We start from the raw sequence: 10,569 nt of genomic DNA on the forward strand, positions 1-10,569 counted from the left end.
AATGTCATGTAGCCTATAAATAGCATGCGAGTCACCACCAGCAGTGGCGGCGAACAGAGCTTGAACGATCGCAACATCCACATGCCAAAACATTTTTTCAAGTCTCCTAGTGCTCAAGAGGCCTTGAAAAATCACACTCTTCCCTATGCCATCATACCTAAACATTGTTCAAGGGTGACCAAAATTTGCAAACATGTGGGGGGAGGGGACACATTTGGTCACCCCTGGAATGAAGTTTGATATATCAAGTAGTGCCCAGTGTGCCAAAATTTACAAGCATGTGGGAGGGACCATCTTAGGGAAAACAAATAACAATTTAAATCTTAAAACAAAGTTGGTATACAAAATAAATGAGACACGTAATTGGAGCCATGATCCAATAGAACATAAATAAGGATCAAGATCAACTGCATTGATAAAGTACAAAGATAAAATTGAGATAGAAGAAATATCAACATGAGCAAATATGAAATGTCTCTAAAAGTACAACCGCCGTGAAATGAATAAAAGTACTATGATGGTAAGTAGACTCCCTATCATGATAGAGATCTACTCATCAAATTAATACACTCTTCATCTCTCAAATGCTCCAGAATGCTCTCATGGTCATCCACTCAAAGTCAAAAACGTGGGCGAGATCTATGTTTTTTGCTCTGTACTAGATGAGAGTATTGAAATGCCTCTAACTCCCACTATCATTGCTAGAACTCAAGATTCCCTCGACTATGTCCGATATGTTAGTAGAATCGACTTATCGATCATGATGTGGACACATCAAAAGAAAACACATGATCATCTATCGTATCCTGTTCAAGGATGCACTTTAGCCTAGTGCAACTCATGAGATAATAGTCTACTCCCTTGCTATTGTCCTCATCGGTAATAACGGTAAATACATTACCCTCATGTAGCAAATATGTTAGCTCATTATAGTTGGCCATGAACATAGGACTAATGTGCTCATCATATAACATTGGATATAAAGGAGAGAGCACTGTTTGTATTCATGCATCTGACCATCCTCTCGAGGCACAATATGACTAATCACCATCCATACATGCTCCACAAAAGCATGTAAACTGTCATGTGTGAAATCGTGGGACTGCCACGCATGTGCTTTTGATGGAATGCAAGCCCAAGGTTCCTAGTACTATGACACAATCATGTGGGCCTCTACAGGTCAATAAGGCCACCACCATCCACACACCAGAAAAATTTCCTAATAATTTAAGCATCACGTAAGAGATAGGATGAGGCTACGCTCCCACATAAATGTTGGGAATACCACTCAACTACGTGGCATGCATCTCTGAGAACCACTCAGCATCTTATCACAATGATAACATCTCAAAACGCATTTCACACATTTGCTCGCACACCATCATGCTCACCCTTCTCATGAGACCAGTCTCAAAAAATCTCCAAATCACTAGGATAATAGAGTGCACATGCCACCTATAAATCCATAAAAACAAGTCTTAGTTATTGTTTTCTTTAAGATCTCGTGAATTTAGATTCTTTACAGATCCTTGAGAACTGTGAGATCCCACTGCCCCCTCTGAACAATGGATTCCCGATTGTTGCTGGCAGCAGCAAAAGCAGCTCCCTCTTGTGCGGGGCAGGGTTTCCCACTCCTCGGGGCCTCGCCCTCGAATGTCCGGGCACGAGACTAAGTTGGTGGTCATTTCGAAAACCAAAACCGGGAAAATTTTCCATGCCCGAAAAACAGGGACGATTCCACCATTTTTTAACCATAGGATAGATGACAAGATAGGTAGCCTTTATAAATTAGACTTTTATAAAAGTGATAAGTTACAGAGAAATGTGGTTCACTCCCAATTCTAGTAAGCATGCTTCACTCCTCAACTAGATGAGTTGCATGGCATGTGAGGAACTTACAAAATTCCCCTCAACCTTAGTAACATCTTTGGTACCATTTCTTCCATAGTGGCTTCGTGCACCACCCTTGTTTGCTGATTAAACCATCTTCTTTCAAAATACAATCTTCAAGTGGGATTTGGATGTACCATTCTTCATTACATTGGCTTCATTGGTTGCATCTTTGTGCTTCTCCAATCCTTTCTCATGGTAGACATGCTTCATGCGTACATGTCTCCTTCCAATCATGTTAGCTTCCTTGGTCTAGCTACCACATAGACCAACACATGGGCTGCCACTCATGGTTTAATAGCCTGTGCATGTGCTTCTCAATATGCTTTTTTCTTCCACCTTTCCACTTCATCATGATGCAAAAATACATACACCAATGTGAGCATTGATTTAGGAGAGGTCTTACCACTTGATTTAGGAGAGGTCTTACCACTTGTTTATTAATGTAAGGGCATTGTCTAACTCCATTACAATATGGTAGTAGACGATTTCCATGCACATGAGTTTATAAAAAATATATATATATTAGGATTGGATTTCATGAAATGTTACCATGCTCTTGGATGAGCAAGGATGAGTGACATCCTCTGGATGAGCAAGGATGAGTGACATCCTTTGGATGAGCAAGGGTTGAAAACCTTTGAGATAAAGGTTTAAGGAAAACCTTAGAGAAAGGTTGAAAGAAACCTTATAGAGAGGTTTGAAGTACCTTTAGAAAAGGTTTACGTGTGCATGAGAGAGTGGGTTAGTGGCTTTTAACTCCACACGTGCTGATGCATGCAGCTAGTACATCGACGACCTAGGCCTTGCATGGTTGATTCGTCTAATGGGTGGTGCCAAGGAGAGGAAGAGGGTGTGAATGGATGGGAGGATTGGGATCCAGAAGCGGAGGAGGAGATGAGGCGACGTGGAGAAGAGATTGTGGCAGAGAGCTCCAAGAGAAAGTGCATGCTAGACTTAGTGAATGAGAAATTATGTGTATGTTTGAAGCTCAGCCAGGAATTCATTAGAAGCCAAGTAGGATTTTTCTCAATGTGTAATGTATTCCTTTTTTGTCCGGGTAAACCTTCGTCAAAGGGGAAATAGGAAGATCGGCTTCAAGAGAGTATTCTGCATGATAGCGTTGTATAAAAAATCTTCTATTTGGGAAAAGGCTTTTTTAATGTCCTCTTTATCAAGGGGCATGCTGTCTCTGAGCTATTTGCTAAAGGGCCTCTGTTCTTTGGGCAACGCCTGGTGCATATTTTTCCTTTTAATCTGTTGTTGTTTGATGTCAATAAAAGTATTTAAAGTGCATGTCCTGTGTGGGTTGAGGTAGTTGGGTTGCCCGTTGGCTCAAGCAGCCTGCTTTGCGGGAAATAGCCCAAGCTCTAGGTCCAGTGCTGTATGTTCCTAAATGATGAGGTGGGAAGGACAACAGTGTGTGTATCACTTGGAATACTTCTGTTGAAACTCCTAAATTAATTGAGGTTGACCTAGGCCAACTGGGTACCTTGGAATTAAGCCTTAAATTTGGTGCATTCCCTGGTCCATGTTATAGTTGTGGAGGTTTCAACCATATTGCCAGAGATTGCCTTGACACCTTATTGCCACCCTAAAAGGGAGGAAATAAAAGGGGATAATTTGAGTGGAGTGGACAAAGCTAAATCTTTGGGAGAATGCCAAAAGAATGAGGAGAAAGGTAAAAAGGTAATGAATGATTTTGGGAAAGGTACTTTGGAAGGGGAATAGGTTAAAGTTAAAGAAAAATCTGGCATCAGACAGGCTAAAGCAGAAACTAGGAAAGCCCAATCTAGCCGGGGGTTAGAGGATAGAAGGTCGGATTCTCTTGGAAATTTGAGCCCGGTCTATTATTCTAATCCTTTCAGTCGACTTAATGGTAGTGATAGCTGCCCTTCGACTGAACAAAGATTTGATTTTATGGTAGGGGAGGCTTGGAAAGGAATTCAAAATGAATAGAATAATATAGGAAATGAAGAGGAGGTTGAGATGGTGCCGGAGACTTCCCTTTCATGAAGAACTACCTAGAATTTATTGGATGTATGTGGAATGTTAAGGGCATTAAAGATAAAAAGAAGAATGCCTTGTTTTGGGGATTAGTGAAAGCCTAGGGTCTCTTAGTTTTTGCTATCCAAGAACATAATCTTTTTGGAAAAGTTCCTAGATTAGATAGGTTTAGTGAATGGGCAATCTTTTATGGTGGGATTAATTTGGGATTCAGCGGGGTTATGACCATAGTGAGGAGGGATCTTAATCCGAGTGTTGTTGCCAACCATCCTGGGCAAAATCTTGGTAATTGAGGTTTTGTTAAATGGGGAAAGAATATGGATTATCAACAATTATGGGGTTCACAATCATCAAATTAGGAGTAATATATGGAATTGGATTGCCAACCAAATATTCAAGTTCCTTGTATTGTCCTAGGGGACTTTAACATGGTGGAAAATGTGGTGGATAGGTGTGGTGGAAGTACTGTCCTCTTAGGGAAGGAGAAAGGAAAATGGGAAGAGCTTAGAAGGGGACTTGGCCTTAAGGACAGTTGGTATTTAAGTGACTGGAGATACAACCCGGGTCATACCTATTTCAGCCTTCAATATCTATCTTCATCTTCTAGAATTGATAGGGTCTTTTTTTAGTCAGTAGGCTGCGTGGGTGCCTCACACTTTGAAGGTTTCTGTAGATTACAACTATATTGTTTCTGATCATTTGCCTCTGAAATGGAGCTGGGATATCAATGTTGGGGGGGTGACATGGATCTCTCTCATTACCTCACAAAAGGAAGTTGAGAGTGAACAACTTGCTTCTTAAGGACCCTGTTTTTGTAGATTATACAGAAGAAGCAATTAGAAAACTTAAAAGGAGAAAGGGGACCAATGGTGCCTGGAGGCAGTTTGTCAATGAAATGCAAGGGATTATTAGAGCTGTGGGAAAATTAAGAGCTGAGGAAAGAAGAGGGGAAAAAAGGAAATGGGCTGCTTTACTAGAGGACTTCTGGTTAAGAGATAAACTAAAGGTTTGGATGCACAGGATACTGCCTTGTACTTTAAATGCCAAGCTAGTATTAAGGAAGAGGAGGATAGATGTCCAGAGAACAGGAGCAGTGGGTTAAATGAAAATTCTTTAATAACAAAAGGAAACCAGATAGTAGCTTATTCAAACTTCCTAAAAGAAAGAGTGATAGTGAGGTTCTGGGGAACATTCTGGATGAGGATGGGACCCCCTTGAAGGATATAAACACTCTTGCTAAGAAGTGGGTTAAATTATTGGGGCCTACTCTTAGTATGAAAGAAGATTGTTCTATCAAGAGATTTCAAGGCGAAGATAGGTTTCTGGGCTTACTAAGTCAAAATGTGGATCCAAACAAAGCAAGGTGGCTAGAAAGGGATATTGATGTAGAAGAATGTTGGTGTGCCTTGTTAAAATTGGGGAGAGACAAAGCCCTAGGTTGGGATGGTCTATCCACAAAGTTTTTTATAGCCTTTTGGCCTTCCTTGAAGGACTTCATGGGTGATATTTGTAAGAGAGCTTTCAATACAGGGATTATGGATAAAGATTTCAAAGAAGGTCTAGTGAAGCTTATTCCAAAACAAACACCTATAACAGGTTTGGTCATTTGAGGCCCATCACATTGTTGATTGTGATTTACAAAATCTTGGCCAAAGTGATTGCTATCAGAGTCACTCCAGTGCTACAAGATGTGGTGGCAAGATGTGGTGTCAAAAAAATAGCATGGATTTATAAAAGGTAGGTCAATATATGATAATATCTTTGCTACATTGTTGGGAAGAGATGTGGCTATTAAAACCCATAAAAAATGCATCATGTTACAATTGGATCTAGAGAAAGCATATGACAGAATTCATTGGTCCTTTGTTGCAAGGGTGATGGAAAAACTTGGTTTTGGAACCAAAATAGCAACTTGCATTTACACTCTTGCTTGGGGAGGTTACTCTAAGGTGTTGTTGAATGGAAGAGTGGTAGGTGGGTTTGAAATTAATAGATCAATGAGACAAGGTTGTCCTCTAGCCCCCCTTTTGGTTGCCATTTCCTCTCACCCTCTAATAATTTCCCTAGAAATGGCCTGCAGAGATGGGAACATTACTGGGCTAAAGCTTAAGCATAGTGAACAACTGGTCATTCAATGTTTTGCAGATGATTCCCTACTGTTTCTAAGGACTGAGAATAATAATGTTAGATTGGCATTAGAGATAGTATAGGAGTTTACCAGTGCCTCTAGTTCCAAATGTAATATTCTGAAGTCCAGAATTATCAGCTTGACTGAGGATAATGATTTTGATATGCAAAGGTGGGGCTATGAAGTGGTGCAAAAGGGCCATATTGTCAGATTACTTGGAGTCCCCTTTGGTGTTGGGATAACTAATAAACAATTGGTAGAGTGGGCAATAACTAGGTTTTTGGAAAAATTAAAAAAATGGGAGGGTATCAGAGTTCCTTTTCACATTAGAGTTGATATCTGCAATGCAGTGCCGAATGCTTATTTTATGTTTCTCTGTCCTATGTTGGATCTTGGCAAGTGTCATTGGAAGAAAATTATTGGACCTGTTAGAGACTTCCTATGGAGGAATGGCAATTTAAAAAAGCTTCTACTTGGCTAAACTGGCAGTTCCTACTAAAGGAGAAGGGGACATTGGTATTATTCATATGTCAACTCAATGCACTGCAAGAACTGCTTTGATGCTCCTTATATGCTTATCTCAGAATACTACTTGGTCATTAATGATGAGGGAACTAGTTGAACTCTCTAATGTGGTGGCTAAAGGTAAATGGATTGACTTATACTGGAAGAACAAACTCTTTTCATTTGCTCCTTTGAAGGTTACCAGTTCAGCAGTTTGTAAAATGTTCTGCAAGAGATGGAAAGCTTGCCTGGATTTCACTTCTTGGGATGGTCATGGGTTAGCAGAGTGAGTGGCAATTCAATGTTCAGCTTGGGTATTTGGTGGACACACAAATTTAACCCTCCTCTAGCCTTACTTGATATTTTCTCTTCAAAGAAACTCAATAACATAGGTCTTAAATACTTGGGTGACTGTTGGGATTGGGATGTAGTTGGGTGGAAAGATGTGGAGCATATAATATTGGAATATCACTTATCTGGTAGAGAGAGGGATCTGATGACCCAAGTACTGGATCTATCTCAAAGAGAGTTGTGCTCTACTGCCTCTGATATCTCTGTCTAGATTAAAGATTGGGTTTGGCTTAATGGCATTAAGCTAAGGGATGGCAAAACCAAAGAGCTATATGCACTAATGAGAAAAGGAGATGCCAATGTAGTGTATTGTAATAAAATTTGGAAAGTTAATTTGAGCCCCCTAAATTGGAAAGAGGTGGAAGCTTCTTTGGGATAGCTAGATTCCCAAGAAATTTCAGGTTTTTATGTGGAGGGTATGTATGATTAAAAAAAACTGAAGGTTTTCTTTAAACCTCGGAGTGCTGGTTCGCCCTACCATGGTGTTGCTGAGGTAGAGGTAGCTTGCCACACTGGTGCTTTAAGCAACAGAGAAGCAGCCTTCAGTAGTCTGTCCGTTGTTGGACGGACCAGTCCCGTCGATGGGGCAGGAATAATAGGTACGGTGGCGGGCTATCTGAGACCATGTATCCTTGCGTTTAAAGCCAAGTCACCTCTCTTGATGGAAAACCCTTGCATTTATGAGCTTGAATGCTCAGCAATGATGACAAGAGCCACAAGAAGCTTGCGTTTAGAGGAAAATACCCTTCCTGGTGAAGAGATGGCTGCGTTTTTGCAAGGGTCACTTACATTTTGGAGAGAGAGCCCCCCTCACACAAGCAAAGGACCCCCCCAGGAGCTCTATTTTGGAGAGGGAGTACTTGCGCTTGGAGAGAGGACCCTCCTTATGAGTCAAGAGACTTTCAGAAGCTTGCATTTTGGTGAAGAAGCATGGTCGATAGGGATGGGAGAGTGTATGGTTGAGTTTGAAGAGGTAACCAGCCAACATGAGCAAGAAACACAAGAATAGACTTGCGTTTTTACCTTCCTAAGATTGATGTATCCTCCTCTTTATGAAAGCTCTTTTGTTGCCTTCTTTCTTAATGCCTTTTTTCGTTTGATTCTCACCTTCTTCTACTACCGTCCTTCTTGATGAGGATGTGAATGGCTTATGATAGTGAGAGAGAAAAAAAAAGAGATTGAAGGGAAATTTGGCCTCTGCAAGGCTTTGATACCATGTCAAAATTATGGGGAGTATGTACAACAGAAGCAATAGTTGATGGCAAGATAGAGCAACATATATGAAAGAGAGCAAGAACACAAGATGTATAGAAAGCTTCTATATTACCTTCTATTTAAGCCACTTCAAAGTTGGATTACCTTTCTTCTTCATGTGTTGTGTTACAAAAAGTAGGGTCTCCTATCCTTTATATAGGGTCCACTAAGGGCTAGGGTTGGCCAATCCTAGATCCTTTTCCACCCATATGCCCACTTTATTTGGGGTGTGTTCACACCTACATGACCTCTTTCTCTCACCCTTTACCACTTATTTCAACATTGTTTGATGTAGAGATCAAAAAATTAGAGAAGAAGGAGACTGAGGAATTAGCCTCTTGATATGGTGATAGAATTGGGAAAGTAAAGAAAAGTTTTTACTGCCTTTTTGGAGAGTTTCCAAGAAAAGCATGATTAATGTGTGGTTGGAAATGTTAGATTGCAAGCTTTAAAAAAAAATAGGATAATTTTTGAGCACGTGATTTTTTTTTCCATGCGTCTGTGCCATAATTTTTTGTTTGTTTTTTAGATTCTCAATATGATTGAACCCTAAGCATGGTGATGATTGGCATTCCAAAGTATGGTCTCTAAACTGGGGAGCATATACTATACAACATTGGAGAAGTTAAACCTGATTGCCCTGTGTGATGTTTCCATCGAGTCTAAAATCTATTGATTGTCTTTGCTCGAGGCGAACAAGACCACTAAATCTATGTTCGACCTTGCTCGAGGAGATCACATATACAGACAGTACATTGTAGCCTTCTATTGCACTTTGGCTTGGCTCATGGCACACTTTTGTATTGGACTCCTATATTTGCTGTTCACGCATTCTCGTTTTAAGATGTGGATTGTGTACATATTTGTTTTCATTGTTTAGTTGGCTTTGGAGAGTAGTGACTATGGAGAAAATATTACAGAGATCTCAAGATCTATTAAAAGATTTTCAGGAAGCTCTTGGTGTTGTTGTGGTCCCCGAAGATTGTTTGTTGTGCAACTACTATGAAGAGGTGAAGATTAAGAAGAGGAAATACTTTTTTCCTTTGGAGACTAAAGGAGAAACAAAGGGCAGAAAGGGTGATCAACTGCACTGAAGAAGCTTGATTTGATCTAGATGGCGGGCCAGAGATTAGTCTACATGTAACATCTTGTGTGTATTTCTTCTTTATGAGGAGTACAATGGAATCTTATCTAGTTCTTACTTTATTGCCACAAGCAAAAGAAACCTAATGTGATTTGGGTGCATATGAATACATACAGATACTTTGTTTGCTTGAAAGATAAGGGTCATTTGCACACTATGCCTGTTAGAGCAAAGCAATGGTTAATGATTGCAAATGCGGCCACTAGTATGTACCCTCCACCCATGCATGGATGCTTGACGTGGGAGATCAAAAATTGTCCATGGTGGATAGACCTAGAGAAGGGTCAGGTGTTGGAGAGGGAGAAGGAGCTCCATGCACAGGTGTTGAAAGAGCAACCCAGGGTTGTTGTGGAGAATGATAATGAATCAATGGATGGAGGTAAGAAAAGCATGTTTTCCTTTTATGCATACTTTGTGAGTATTGCTTGCAAACGAATACCTCCAACTTAATTGTCCAAAGGTCATGGTGGTGGAAAGGGATTGCGAAAGCATGATGATACACTCTATGAGGATGATGATGCTGGGGGTCTGATTGGCTACATTATCGCTCTCTGATTCAGGGTGGTGCTAATTATGGCATCCATGGGAGGTATTCCATGAACATTCTACCTATCTACTTGGTTTAAATTTTTTGATTTGAAGAGGGTTTTAATGCAGTGATTATTTTTGCATTAGGTTGTAGGGAAGACTATTGGTTGGGTAGATTGGTACTGCTATATATCAGATCTGGCATATTGTTGTCACGCATCACTCACCATGAGAGTGGTGGAATCTGGATAGAGGTACAACTAGTTTCGCTTACAACTTTGTGCTTAATACATTGTCTTTGGTTTGAGTGTTGTTTATCTTTTTGGATTTGCAATATGCTTCATCTATGCTCTTTGTGGTTTGTAGACAAGGGATCGTTCCTCCTTTGTTTTTCTTGGAGAGTTGACCACTCTTTGAGGCTCTACATACGTGGCCTTTGGATTTAGTGGCTTACCACCAGTTTCCTGAGGTTTCACGCATAATGGAGCTTGTCGAGGAGGATATTTGTGGAGACTTGGAGAGGAGCGTTACATTTATGGCTTGCTTTCTTGAGTTATTATGCCGATGGTGGCATTTTACTTGAGTTGGGATGTGGTACTGCCCCTATTCTCAAGGCATGTTTGAAGACAAGCCGTGTGTGTGCCTTGATGGATAGAGATGAGAGACTTATTGCATCATATGTGTAGCCCCTGTTTCTTGCTAGGAAGCGAGGAAGACATGTAGAGGCTAGTAGTTCACAGGCTGCTGACGACATGCGTGTGGG

This window comes from Cibotium barometz, chromosome 32, assembly GCF_041138505.1.
Source record: "Cibotium barometz isolate CiBa-2024 chromosome 32, ASM4113850v1, whole genome shotgun sequence".
Lineage (NCBI taxonomy): Eukaryota > Viridiplantae > Streptophyta > Polypodiopsida > Cyatheales > Cibotiaceae > Cibotium > Cibotium barometz.